Source organism: Hyperoodon ampullatus (assembly GCF_949752795.1).
Source record: "Hyperoodon ampullatus genome assembly, chromosome: 11".
Taxonomy (NCBI): domain Eukaryota; kingdom Metazoa; phylum Chordata; class Mammalia; order Artiodactyla; family Ziphiidae; genus Hyperoodon; species Hyperoodon ampullatus.
In genome coordinates this window covers 65537077-65552257 of record NC_136924.1, presented here as the reverse complement: position 1 = coordinate 65552257, position 15181 = coordinate 65537077, and positions in this window count along the sequence as shown.

The following is a 15181-nucleotide window of genomic DNA, read 5'->3' as shown; positions in this document are numbered from 1 at the left end:
TTCTTCATGACCTTTTTTTTTCTTAAATTCCATATATATGTGTCAGCATACAGTATTTGTCTTTCTCTTTCTGACTTACTTCACTCTGTATGACAGACTCTAGGTCCATCCACCTCATTACAAATAGTTCAATTTCATTTCTTTTTATGGCTGAGTAATATTCCATTGTATGTATGTGCCACATCTTCTTTACCCATTCATCCAATGATGGACACTTAGGTTGTTTCCATCTCCGGGCTATTGTAAATAGGGCTGCTATGAACATTTTGGTACATGTCTCTTTTTGAATTATGGTTTTCTCAGGGTATATGCCCAGTAGTGGGATTGCAGGGTCATATGGTAGTTCTATTTGTAGTTTTTTAAGGAACCTCCATACCGTTCTCCATAGTGGCTGTACCAATTCACATTCCCACCAGCAGTGCAAGAGTGTTCCCTTTTCTCCACACCCTCTCCAGCATTTATTGTTTCTAGATTTTTTGATGATGGCCATTCTGACTGGTGTGAGATGATATCTCATTGTAGTTTTGATTTGCATTTCTCTAATTAGTAAAGATGTTGAGCATCCTTTCATGTGTTTGTTGGCAGTCTGTATATCTTCTGTGGAGAAATGTCTATTTAGGTCTTCTGCCCATTTTTGGATTGGGTTGTTTGTTTTTTTGTTATTGAGCTGCATGAGCTGCTTATAAATTTTGGAGATTAATCCTTTGTCAGTTGCTTCATTTGCAAATATTTTCTCCCATTCTGAGGGTTGTCTTTTGGTCTTGTTTATGGTTTCCTTTGCTGTGCAAAAGCTTTTAAGTTTCATTAGGTCCCATGTGTTTATTTTTGTCTTTATTTCCATTTCTCTAGGAGGTGGGTCAAAAAGGATCTTGCTGTGATTTATGTCATAGAGTGTTCTGCCTATGTTGTCCTCTAAGAGTTTGATAGTGTCTGGCCTTACATTTAGGTCTTTAATCCATTTTGAGCTTATTTTTGTGTATGGTGTTAGGGAGTGATCGAATCTCATACTTTTACATGTCCCTGTCCAGTTTTCCCAACACCACTTATTGAAGAGACTGTCCTTTCTCCACTGTACATTCCTGCCTCCTTTATCAAAGATAAGGTGACCATATGTCCGTGGGTTTATCTCTGGGCTTTCTATCCTGTTCCATTGATCTATCTTTCTGTTTCTGTGCCAGTACCATACTGTCTTGATTACTGCAGCTTTGTAGTATAGTCTGAAGTCAGGGAGCCTGATTCCTCCAGCTCCATTTTTCGTTCTCAAGATTGCTTTGGCTATTCGGGGTCTTTTGTGTTTCCATACAAATTGTGAAATTTTTTGTTCTAGTTCTGTGAAAAATGCCAGTGGTATTTTGATAGGGATTGCATTGAATCTGTAGATTGCTTTGGGTAGTAGAGTCATTTTCACAATGTTGATTCTTCCAATCCAAGAACATGGTACATCTCTCCATCTGTTTGTATCATCTTTAATTTCTTTCATCAGTGTCTTATAATTTTCTGCATACAGGTCTTTTGTCTCCTTAGGTAGGTTTATTCCTAGATATTTTATTCTTTTTGTTGCAATGGTAAATGGGAGTGTTTCCTTGATTTCACTTTCAGATTTTTCATCATTAGTATATAGGAATGCCAGAGATTTCTGTGCATTAATTTTGTATCCTGCAACTTTACCAAATTCATTGATTAGCTCTAGTAGTTTTCTGGTAGCATCTTTAGGATTCTCTATGTATAGTATCATGTCATCTGCAAACAGTGACAGCTTTACTTCTTCTTTTCCAATTTGGATTCCTTTTATTTGCTTTTCTTCTCTGATTGCTGTGGCTAAAACTTCCAAAACTATGTTGAATAAGAGTGGTGAGAGTGGGCAACCTTGTCTTGTTCCTGATCTTAGTGGAAATGGTTTCAGTTTTTCACCATTGAGGACGATGCTGGCTGTGGGTTTGTCATATATGGCCTTTATTATGTTGAGGAAAGTTCCCTCTATGCCTACTTTCTGCAGGGTTTTTATCATGAATGGGTGTTGAATTTTGTCGAAAGCTTTCTCTGCATCTATTGAGATGATCATATGGTTTTTCTCCTTCAATTTGTTAATATGGTGTATCACGTTGATTGATTTGCGTATATTGAAGAATCCTTGCATTCCTGGGATAAACCCCACTTGATCATGGTGTATGATCCTTTTAATGTGCTGTTGGATTCTGTTTGCTAGTATTTTGTTGAGGATTTTTGCATCTATGTTCATCAGTGATATTGGCCTGTAGTTTTCTTTCTTTGTGACATCCTTGTCTGGTTTTGGTATCAAGGTGATGGTGGCCTCGTAGAATGAGTTTGGGAGTGTTCCTCCCTCTGCTATATTTTGGAAGAGTTTGAGGAGGATAGGCGTTAGCTCTTCTCTAAATGCTTGATAGAATTCGCCTGTGAAGCCATCTGGTCCTGGGCTTTTGTTTGTTGGAAGATTTTTTATCACAGTTTCAATTTCAGTGCTTGTGATTGGTCTGTTCATATGTTCTATTTCTTCCTGATTCAGTCTTGGCAGGTTGTGCATTTCTAAGAATTTGTCCATTTCTTCCAGGTTGTCCATTTTATTGGCATAGAGTTGCTTATAGTAATCTCTCACGATCTTTTGTATTTCTGCAGTGTCAGTTGTTACTTCTCCTTTTTCATTTCTAATTCTATTGATTTGAGTCTTCTCCCTTTTTTTCTTGATGAGTCTGGCTAATGGTTTATCAATTTTGTTTATCTTCTCAAAGAACCAGCTTTTAGTTTTATTGATCTTTGCTATTGTTTCCTTCATTTCTTTTTCATTTATTTCTGATCTGATTTTTATGATTTCTTTCCTTCTGCTAACTTTGGGATGTTTTTGTTCTTCTTTCTCTAATTGCTTTAGGTGCAAGGTTAGGTTGTTTAGTCGAGATATTTCCTGTTTCTTAAGGTGGGATTGTATTGCTATAAACTTCCCTCTTAGAACTGCTTTTGCTGCATCCCATAGGTTTTGGGTCGTCGTGTCTCCATTGTCATTTGTTTCTAGGTATTTTTTTATTTCCTCTTTGATTTCTTCAGTGATCACTTCGTTATTAAGTAATGTATTGTTTAGCCTCCATGTGTTTGTATTTTTTATAGCTCTTTTCCTGTAACTGATATCTAGTCTCATAGCATTGTGGTCGGAAAAGATACTTGATACAATTTCAATTTTCTTAAATTTACCAAGGCTTGATTTGTGACCCAAGATATGATCTATCCTGGAGAATGTTCCATGAGCACTTGAGAAAAATGTGTATTCTGTTGTTTTTGGGTGGAATGTCCTATAAATATCAATTAAGTCCATCTTGTTTAATGTATCATTTAAAGCTTGTGTTTCCTTATTTATTTTCATTTTGGATGATCTGTCCATTGGTGAAAGTGGGGTGTTAAAGTCCCCTACTATGATTGTGTTACTGTCGATTTCTCCTTTTATGGCTGTTAGTGTTTGCCTTATGTATTGAGGTGCTCCTATGTTGGGTGCATAAATATTTACAATTGTTATATCTTCTTCTTGGATCGATCCCTTGATCATTATGTAGTGTCCTTCTTTGTCTCTTCTAGTAGTCTTTATTTTAAAGTCTATTTTGTCTGATATGAGAATTGCTACTCCAGCTTTCTTTTGGTTTCCATTTGCATGGAATATCTTTTTCCATCCCCTTACTTTCAGTCTGTATGTGTCTCTAGGTCTGAAGTGGGTCTCTTGTAGACAGCATATATATGGGTCTTGTTTTTGTATCCATTCAGCCAATCTGTGTCTTTTGGTGGGAGCGTTTAGTCCATTTACATTTAAGGTAATTATCGATATGTATGTTCCTATTCCCATTTTCTTAATTGTTTTGGGTTCGTTATTGTAGGTCTTTTCCTTCTGTTGTGTTTCTTGCCTAGAGAAGTTCCTTTAGCATTTGTTTTAAAGCTGGTTTGGTGGTGCTGAACTCTCTCAGCTTTTGCTTGTCTGTAAACGTTTTAATTTCTCCATCAAATCTGAATGAGATCCTTGCTGGGTAGAGTAATCTTGGTTGCAGGTTTCTCTCCTTCATCACTTTAATTATGTCCTGCCACTCCCTTCTGGCTTGTAGAGTTTCTGCTGAGAGATCAGCTGTTATCCTGATGGGGATTCCCTTGTGTGTTATTTGTTGTTTTTGCCTTGCTGCTTTTAATATGATTTCTTTGTGTTTAATTTTTGACAGTTTGATTAATATGTGTCTTGGCGTATTTCTTCTTGGATTTATTCTGTATGGGACTCTCTGTGCCTCCTGGACTTGATTAACTATTTCCTTTCCCATATTAGGGAAGTTTTCAACTATAATCTCTTCAAATATTTTCTCAGTCCCTTTCTTTTTCTCTTCTTCTTCTGGAACCCCTATAATTCGAATGTTGGTGCGTTTAATGTTGTCCCAGAGGTCTCTGATATTGTCCTCTGTTCTTTTCATTCTTTTCTCTTTATTTTGCTCTGCATTAGTTATTTCCACTATTTTATCTTCCACCTCACTTATCCGTTCTTCTGCCTCAGTTATTCTGCTATTGATCCCATCTAGAGTATTTTTCATTTCATTTATTGTGTTTTTAATCGATGCTTGATTCATCTTTAGTTCTACTAGGTCCTTGTTAACTGTTTCTTGCATTTTGTCTATTCTATTTCCAAGATTTTGGATCATCTTTACTATCATTATTCTGAATTCTTTTTCAGATAGACTGCCTATTACCTCTTCATTTGTTAGGTCTGGTGGGTTTTTATCTTGCTCCTTCTCCTGCTGTGTGTTTTTCTGTCTTCTCATTTTGCTTATGTTACTGTGTTTGGGGTCTCCTTTTTGCCGGCTGCAGGTTCGTAGTTCCTGTTGTTTTTGGTGTCTGTCCCCAGTGGCTAAGGTTGGTTTAGTGGGTTGTGTAGGTTTCCTGGTCGAGGGGACTAGTGCCTGTGTTCTGGTGGATGAGGCTGGATCTTGTCTTTCTGGTGGGCAGGTCCACGTCTGGTGGTGTGTTTTGGGGTGTCTGCAGACTTTTTATGATTTTAGGCCACCTCTCTGCTAATGGGTGGCGTTGTGTTCCTGTCTTGCTAGTTGTTTGGCATAGGGTGTCCAGCACTGTAGCTTGCTGGTCGTTGAGTGAAGCTGGGTGCTGGTGTTGAGATGGAGATCTCTGGAAGATTTTCGCCGTTTGATATTATGTGGAGCTGGGAGGTCTCTTGTGGACCAGTGTCCTGAAGTTGGCTCTCCCACCTCAGAGGCACAGTACTGACTCCTGGCTCCTCAATTTGGGATGATTTGTTGTCTATTCATGTATTCCACAGATGCAGGGTACATCAAGTTGATTGTGGAGCTTTAATCCGCTGCTTCTGAGGCTGCTGGGAGAGGTTTCCCTTTCTCTTCTTTGTTCTCACAGCTCCCGGGTCTCAGCTTTGGATTTGGCCCCGCCTCTGCGTGTAGGTCGCCGGAGGGCGTCTGTTCTTCACTCAGACAGGAAAGGGTTAAAGGAGCAGCCTCTTCGGGAACTCTGGCTCACTCAGGCCGGGCGGGAGGGAGGGGCACGGAGTGCGGGGCGAGCCTGCAGCGGCAGAGGTCGGCGTGACGTTGCACCAGCCCGAGGCGCGCCGTGCGTTCTCCCAGGGAAGCCGCCCCTGGATCCCGGGACCCCGGCAGTGGCGGGCTGCTCAGGCTCCCGGAAGGGCGGTGTGGACAGTGACCTGCGCTCGCACACGGGCTTCTTGGCGGCGGCAGCAGCAGCCCCAGCGTCCCACGCCCGTCACTGGGCTCCGCGCTTTCAGTCGCGACTCGCGCCCGTCTGTGGAGCCCCTTTAAGCAGCGCTCTTAATCCCCTCTCCTCGCGCAGCAGGAAACCAAGAGGGAAGAACAAGTCTCTTGCCTCTTCGGCAGCTCCAGAGTTTTCCCGGACTCCCTCCCGGCTAGCTGTGGCACATTAGCCCCCTTCAGGCTGAGTTCTCGCCGCCAGCCCCAGTCCTCTCCCTGCGCTCTGACCGAAGCCCGAGCCTCAGCTTCCAGCGCCGCCCGCCCCGGCGGGCGAGCAGACAAGCCTCTCGGGCTGGTGAGTGCCGCTCGGCACCGATCCTCTGTGCGGGAATCTCTCCGCTTTGCCCTACCCAGGTATGTGGGGAGTTTCTTGCCTTTTGGGAGGTCTGGGGTCTTCTGCCAGCGTTCAGTAGGTGTTCTGTAGGAGTTGTTCCACGTGTAGCTGTCGGTTTTTTTTTTTTTTTAACATATACTATCACGTGATTTGCAAACAGTGACAGTTTTACTTCTTTCTTTCCAATTTGGATGCCTTTGATTTCTTTCTCTTGCTTAATTTCTCTGGTTATGACTTCCAACACTATGTTCAATAAAAGTGGCAAGATGGGCTTCCCTGGTGGCGCAGTGGTTGACAGTCCGCCTGCTGATGCAGGGGACACGGGTTTGTGCCCCGGTCCGGGAAGATCCCACATGCCGTGGAGCGGCTGGGCCCGTGAGCCACGGCCGCTGAGCCTGTGCGTCCGGAGCCTGTGCTCCGCAGTGGGAGAGGCCACAGCAGTGAGAGGCCCGCGTACCGCCAAAAAAATAATAATAATAAAATAAAATAAAATAATAAAAAGTAGCAAGAGTGAGCATCCTCATCTTGTTCCTGATCTTAGAGGAAAAGTTTTCAGCTTTTCACCACTTGAGTATGATGTAAATTATGGGCTTGTTATATATGGTCTCTATTATATTCAGGTAAATTCCCTCTGTATCCACTTTGTTGAGGGTTTTTATCATAAATGGATGTTGGAATTTTGTCAAATGCTTTTTCTGCATCTATTGAGATGATCATATAATTTTTATCTTTCATTTTGTTAATGTGATGTATCACATTGTTTTGTGGATATTGAACCATCCTTGCAACCTTGGAATAAATTCCACTTGATCATGATGTATGATCCTTTTAATGTATGGTTGAATTTGGTTTACTAATAGTTAGTTGAGGATTTTTGCATCTATGTTTATCAGGGATATTGGCCTATAATTTTCTTTCCTGGTGATGTCCTAATCTGGTTTTGGTATCAGGGTAGTACTGGCCTCATAAAATGAGTTTGTGGAAGTGTTCCCTCCTCTTTTTTGGGAAGAGTTTGAGAAGGATTAGTATTAATTCTTCTTTGAAAGTTGGTTAGAATTCACCAGTGAAGCCATCTGATCCTGGGCTTTTGTTTTTCTTGGGAGGTCTTACTGATTTAGTCTCCTTACTAGGAATTGGTCTGTTCAGATTTCCTATTTCCTGATGATTCAGTCTTGGAAGGTTGTATGTTTCCAGCAATGTATCCATTTCTTCTACGTTGTTCAATTTGTTGGCATATCATTGTTCATAGTAGTCTCATGATCCTTTGTATTTCTGTGGCATCAGTTGTAATGTCTCCTCTTTAATTCCTTTCAGCTCTCTCTCTTTTTCTTTTGATGAGCCTCACTAAAGGTTTGTCAATTTTATCTTTCAGAGAACCAGCTCTTGGTTTCATTGAAATTTTCTATTCTTAAGTCTGTTACTTCATTTCTATTCTTAGTCTGTTATTTCATTTATTCCTGCTCTGATCTTTGTTATTTCCTTCTTTCTACTAACTTTGGGCTTTTTTTGTTCTTTTCTAATTCCCTGAGGTATAAAGTTAGATTGTTTATTTGAGATTTTCTTTGTTCATGAGGTATACATTTATCACTATGAACTTCCTTCTGAGAACTGCTTTTGCTGCCTCCCATAGGTTTTCATGTGTTATACTTCCATTTTCACTTGTCTCAAGGGTTTTTTTATTTCTCTATGGACCCACTGATTTTTTCAGTAGCTTGTTTAATAGCCACATATTTGTGAATTTTCCAATTTTATTCTTGTAATTGATTTCTATTTTCATAGCACTGTGGTCAGAAAATATGCCTGATATGATTTCAGTCTTCTTAAATTTGTTAAGACTTTTTTGTGGCTTAACACATGGTCTAACCTGGAGAATGTCCCATGCACACTTGGAAAAAAATGTATGTTCTGTTGCCATTGGATGGAATGTTTTGTATATGTCTGTTACGTCCATCTTGTCTAATGTGTCATTTAAGGCATATGTTTATTGATTTTCTGTCTCAGTGATCTCTCTATTGATGTGGATTATTTTAAAAGTCCCCTACTATTATTGTATTGCTGTCTGTTTCTCCCATTAGGTATGTTAGTATTTGCTTTGTACATTTAGGTGCTCCTATGTTGTGTGCATAAATATTTACAAGTGTTATATCTTCTTGTTGAATTGACCCTTTTATCCAAAGAGGTATTCTTAAATGAGAGGGCTAGTGACCAGTATCCTTGCTGAATACAGTAAGACTCAAGACTCCCCTTTGTCATTTAAGCATTTTAAATAATTACAAAGTGTTAGTAAAATGTACCATCTTATAGAGAAAAGTTACCTTACAGGTGGGACAAGACACCAAAAAATGCTAATTCTGCTTACTTCTAGAGTCCAGCAAGTTAAAGTAATGTAGAAAACACCGACACAATGTTAAAAATAATCAAAGTATTGATTCACAAAATAAAGCTAAAAAGTAGACTACAGCTCATCTGAAGCTTAGTTCAGAAGAGCAGACTAGATTAAAAAAAATACTCATATTAAAAATGATTTCATTGCAAAGTCTACCCAGCTCTTTTCACCTTCACTTTTACCCTAATGCTTATGGTGTCTCCTCCTCCCTACTCAATAGCAAAAACTAAATGAAAAGAGTCATTCTTTGGATTAGATACATTTGTTTGAGACATTTTTTTCTCTGTGGTAGATGGAGGAGTCTTCTAGCATTCTCTCACGAGTAGTGCTTAGCATATCAGATTACCTCTTGAGAGCTGTAGTAGACTGTCACCAAAGCTGACTGCCAACTATGCCTTCTATGTTGGTTTGCAAATGCTCCTTTTCTTATCAAGAGGTGGTATTTGTATCCCCATCCCTTGAATTGGTCTGGCCTGTGACTTCCATTGATTAATAGAATGAAGAAATGACCCTCTGAGAATTCCAAGCTTAGGTCTCTAGAGGTCTGATACCATAAGTGAGGCCCAGCCTCTTCTCAGCTGTTTAAGCCATTCCAGCTGAGTTCACAGACATCACAGGACAGGGAGGAAAACCATCCACACTGAGCCCTGCCCGAATTCCTGATCCACAGAAACATGAGCAAATAAATGGTTTTGGTTTCAAGCCACTAACATTTGGGTAGTTTATGATACAGCAATAGATAACTGAAGCCAAGTATAGACAACCTGGCTCTGGAGGATTTGGGGTAAAGTGATTAAAAATATCAACTAGAAGAAGAAAATGGCATTGAGAAAGTACATTTGTAACTTGGGAAATAATCCTCCTTTTGGAACCTGGTAGAGTGAATGGGGGAAACAAACTTATAACAATAATGCAGAGACTCTAACATGGCTGTGATGGTATCTTATCAAGAGTTCTCCACACCTATGCTTTTGCTTCTTTGTGCAGCTTAAAATGATCATGAGTAAGCCAGGAAAATTATGACTATTGGGGCTGTGACTCTAGATCAGGGAAACAAAGGTCTTTAAGCCCTCAATAATGATAAGCCCATCCCATGTTGTACCTTTATGACTGTTGGGAGAGTCAAGTGGTTCTTTGGCTCACAAGACTTGAGAGTGTTAGCTTAAGCTTATATCCGAGTAGAAACATAATTTTTAAATTGTGAGTATGAGAATTTAAAAAAATTCTCATCCTCATCTAAAAATCCCCATCTACAAAATACTTCAAACTTGTTGCCATCCTAGTTTTTTCATTTAATTAAATGATGGGCCAAAGAGTGAATTATATATCCTAGCAATTAGTCTGCCTTTTTAATTGCTTTTTCTATCATTAGAGCCCCGAAAAGACTGCTGCTCTCTTAGCACATCTCCCTACATTCTTTGGCCTCATGTCTTTCACTTTTGACAAGATTTTCCAGCCACCTAACCTCCTTTGCTTTATTGATTCCACTTAGGCTGCCTTCAGGAGATTCAGATAGTGACTGAGCAGGAGATGGAGGCAGGGTGCACCTTGACTGCCTTGCAAGGACCAGGTCTGATCAGTTTGGTGGTCCAAGGGGACCATGGACAGATCTTTGGAAAGTGAATGCAGATCTGGAGGACAACACTCTTCTAAAAGGGGCATACAAGTATGAGCTTTCTCTTTTACTCTCTTTTTAAATTTTAATTTACAAATCTAGTCACAAAAAAAGTAAAAGTAGATAAGCCCATTCAGAAGGCACTGTTGTGAGGTGGGAGTGGGTTTGGGGAAATTGTTGACATAAGGATAGGAGAAAAGAAGTTGCAGCAGCAAAATATCTCAGAACAAGTCATTTCACACTCTTAAGCACTACTAGTATATTAGTAATCAGTCATCTCTGATTAAAGAACTGCAGAACCTGAAAATAGTAGTCTTAGCAGTTCTGAGTTAGACATTACCTCCTTTTTGAGTTTGGTCAGTGAGAAAAAAAGTTGGGAGGACATGCTGGAGAACTGTGAAATTTCTACTCTCCTGTCCTAGGTAAAAAAAAAATCAAATTTCTGATTCCTGGAAGCTCTAAATGTTAAGTCAGGGGACATTTGGATAATCTACCAATTGCTCAATAGAATTTGAAAGAAAATTAACAGTGTGGTGGTTTTCATACTTATGAACAATATAAGTGCTATCATTATTAGTACTGTATGCCTTAAAATACAATGCAGACAGACTCAAATATACATTACAACATCATATATAAATACCTGGGAATTGCTTCAAACACTAAGTGAGGAGGAGGAGTTGAGGGCACACAGATAAAAGCAAGATTGGCCATGTTGGAGAAAGTTATGCAAACTTGGAAATAAAAGGATGACTGCATGCTTTTTCAGTGTCTTTCCTGGAATATCATCTACCAGGTCCACCCAAGAATGATTCAATTCTTCAGTTAGGTTCAGCAAACTTTTTCTGTAAAGAGCCAGACAGTAAATATTTAGGCTTCTGTGGTCATTTAGACTCTGTCGCTCAAATCTGCTTTGTATCGGAGCTAGGATCTGTTCTAAAATGGTAAAAAGTCAAGCTTAATATCTTGATCTGAAGTATTAATTCATGAAAATCTGTTGTGAAATGAATGAAAAAGTCAAATACATTAGTATACACTAGTGGCCTCTAATTAAGAAAAAACAGATGGGTAATCATTTACCTTGTTTTATTGGGTTACAAACAGAAAATAATTTATAAATTTGCCAGTTTTTTTAATTGCTAAGATAGTCTTATATTCAGCTTTTAGCCACAATGGTGGTGGATGCATCAGGGTTGTGATACTGTATTTCCTCAGTACTAAGACACCATCAGTTATATTCTGCCACCAACTCAAAGCAGTTAAATTTTTTTTTTTAATTTTCAAGGAGGATGTTAACCCATCATTTACCACACTCCAGCAATGAGGCAAAGAAAAACATGCATGCATTATGGTCTTGTTATGTGTTATTATGTATTATATATTTATTAGGCCCTTTGCTGGGCACTTGAGATCTGGGTTCTTTTATCTTCTTCTCAGGTGAATACTGTCACATTTTATAAATGAGCAAATAATTTCATTCCATTGTGATCAGAGAGCCTACTTTGTATGATTTCAGTCCTTTTAAATTTATTGAGGTTTGTTTTATTGCCTATCATATACTCTATCCTGGAGAATGTTCCCTTTGAACATGAGAAGAATGTGTATTCTGCTGTTGGATAGAGTGTTCTGTAGTTGTCTATTAGATCTAATCAGTTAAGTCTTCTATTTCATTGTTGATCTTCTGCCTAGCTGTTCTACCCATTATTGAAAGTGAGGTATTTAAAGTCTCCAACTATTATTGTTGAATTGTCTGTTTCTCTCTTCAGTTCATCATTTTTTTCTCTGTGTCTTTTGGGACTCTGTTGTTAGGTGCATATATGTTTATATTTGTTAACCTCTCTGAAGGATTAACCCTTTTATCATTATAAAATGTCCTTCTTTGTCTCCAGTAACAATTTTTATCTTAAAGTCTATTTTATTTATGCTTTGAATAGTTTTATTAAAGTAAAAATAGACCCATATTTGATCCAGAAGATTCCTCACAAAATTTCATTTCCATCTGCAAGGCATTTGACCAATAAACATGCCAGACATTCCTAGAAACGCACTGAGAAAGTGCATATGATTTTAAAGACATTCTCTAATCAAATAAAACAAGATTCCTTAAGTACAAAAAAAAAAGTCTATTTTGTTTGTTATTTGTATAGCCACTCTAGCTCTTATCTGGTTATTTTTTGCTTGGTATATCTTTTTCCATTCTTTCATTATGAGCCATTTTGTATTTTTAAATCTAAGGTGTCTCTTATAAAGAGAATAGTTAGATCATATTTTTAAATTCATTCTGGCAATTTCCACGTTTTGATAGAAATGTTTAGTCCATATACCTTTAATGTAACTATTGATAATGTAGGACTTATGTTTACCACTTTATTATTTGTCTTCTGTGTGTCTTACGTCTTTTTTGTTTCCCTATTCTTCCATTACTGCCTTCTTTTAAAGAATTTCTAGTACACCATTTTAATTCCCTTGTTTCTTTACTATATTCTTAAAGTTATTTTCTTAGTGGTTTCCCTGGAGATTACAATTAGCATCTTAACTTAAAACAACCTAGTTTGTATTAATGCCTAATTAATTTCAATAGTATACAAAAACTTCGCCCCAGTAAACACTTCCATTCCTTTCCTCTTCCTTTGTGCTATTATTTATCATGCAAATTACATCTCTATACAATATAAGCCTATCAAAAGTTTAATAATCATTGTTTGATGCATTGTCTCTTAAATTATATAGAAGGAAAGAGTTATAAACAAAAGTACATTTATACAGTCTTTTATAATTCCCATATATATTCTTTATTTCTTCCTATGGATTCCAGTTACTATCTAGTATCCTTTCATTTCAGCCTGAAGGATTCTTTTTATTATTTCTTGTAAAACATGTCTGCTTGGGACAAATTCAGTTGTTTATCTGGGGATGTCTTAATTTCTCCATTTTCTGAAGGATAATTTTGCTAGATATCAAATTCTTATCTGACAGGTTTGTTGTTTGGTTTTTTTACCTTTCAGCACTTTAAATATATCATCCCACCACCTTCTAGCCTCCATGGTTTAATTTGGGACATTAATCTTACTGAAGATCCCTTGCATGTGATGAGTTACTTTTTTCTTGATGCTTTCAAGAGATTGACTGTGATGTGTCTAGGTGTGATCTCTTTGAGCTTATCTTACTTGGAGTTCACTGAGCCTCTTGGATATATAGATTAATGTTTTTCATCAAATTTGGAGCACACCTTCAATTTTGTGGAAAGCAATTCACAACTCTACCTTGGCCTTCACTTCCTGCTTTTGCAGAGCTTTAAGGTCAGGCAGGTCCTTCCTGGGCATGCACACTGCCCTGCACATGTGCAAGGACTTTTAGGTCTTCAGTAATACGCTGTAGCTTTTCAAAGCTCTCTATAGACATCTTCATGAGTTTTTTCCTTTTTCAGGTTTTTGGTCAGCTTCTTGTTAACCTCAACTGGTATGACTGCCTTAGATAGCTATGATGTTAAACAAACAATTTTTGCTGATTCTTTTCAACTAACACCTTGGGGATAGAGTTGTTCACACAGAGCTGGTCAAGTTAAGACAAGCCCTGAGAATGGGGCCTTTCCGGAGAGTGAGATTCAAAGAGTGACAGTTCTCTGGGGCTGGGGCTTTTGGGGGAGCTACAAACCCTATCTACCCCCAATCTGCAAACCCAAATCTGCTAGTCTGCTGGATCTCAGAGATAGATAGTATAGTTGCAAGGCTGTTGTTGTTCAAGGCTACCACAGATGTGGAGAGAGCATAAGGAAATTGGTCCAGTTAAAATGCTGCCTTATTCCTATCAAGATTCAGCTGTTCTTGAATAAACACTCCTTGGATTGCTGCGATCCTTTGCTTAGTTTCTAGAGTTCTGAAAAAGGTGATTTTGGGCAATTTTTGCCAGTATTCTCTTTGCTTATATGGAGTAGTGGATTTTTAGAGGTCGTTATTCTGCCATTCCAGAAGCACTTCCCCAGATGAGGAAATAAAGGTTCAGGTAGGTTAAGTAGTTGCCCAAGGACCCAGAGCCAAGCAGCACCAAAGCCAGGATTTCAAATCCAAGGTTCTGTTTTACACTCAACTGCCTCTCCCTACAACAGTTTTCTGGAACATCTCATAAGAGAATAAGCAGTGGTTACAAAACCTCCATCATGTACATACTTATTTAGACAACATTTTTTAACAAAGCCCTGTCACATGAATCTCCATTCCTGAACTCTGAACTTTGTACCAATTAAGCAGTATCATCTGACCCACCAATATCATCTTCTATAAAATGTATTTCTGCCACAGGCATTTTATTTCCCTCTCACTCTAGTTTGACTCTTACTCAGCTGAAGCTCTATGCCAGCATCTCCTTAGCACTTATGATGAAGGTTTATGTTGGCAAGACATTTTCAGGATGAAATTGAGTACCAGAGTCAAGTATAAGGCCCTTACCCAAGCAGAATAAACTGTGTGCTACCCCGGGGCTATTAGGCACAATACCTGAAGTTTCTATAAATTTTTCAGTAACAAGTGAGCAGCAGGTAAGCGTCAGTTCTCCATGCTTGCCAATTAATAGCTGAAGAAGAAGAGATACCCAGGGTCTGGAAGAACTGAACAAAATTATGTTCAAATTCCTCTTGAACGAGAAGTGTGCTTAAAACATCCTACATTCTTGAGCACTGACCTGTAATAAAAGTAATGTAAAAGGTAAATCTTTTACCAGGGTGCCCAGCTGCACTATTTATTACAAAACCTGAAGTGTTGGAATGGAGAGTCATTTGCTGCAGTGGTATCAATATTACAGCTCTTGACATCTCTCTTTATGGGCTCAGTTGACCTGAAATAAGAAAACCATTTCACATACTAACAGGGCATTTTTCGATGATCCACTTTGACCTTTGCCTCTAGGCTTAGCAATAAGAGTGATAAGATGACATTTTTAATAGAACAAAACCCAAAGAATTTAAGCTTAAGGGAACCTAAATCCAACAATGCAGTAGCCATGAACATTTAACTAGTTAATACCTATCTCTTTCTGCAGGGATTTTAGTCCCTGCCTGCACACTAAAATCACCTGGGAGCTTAAATAAA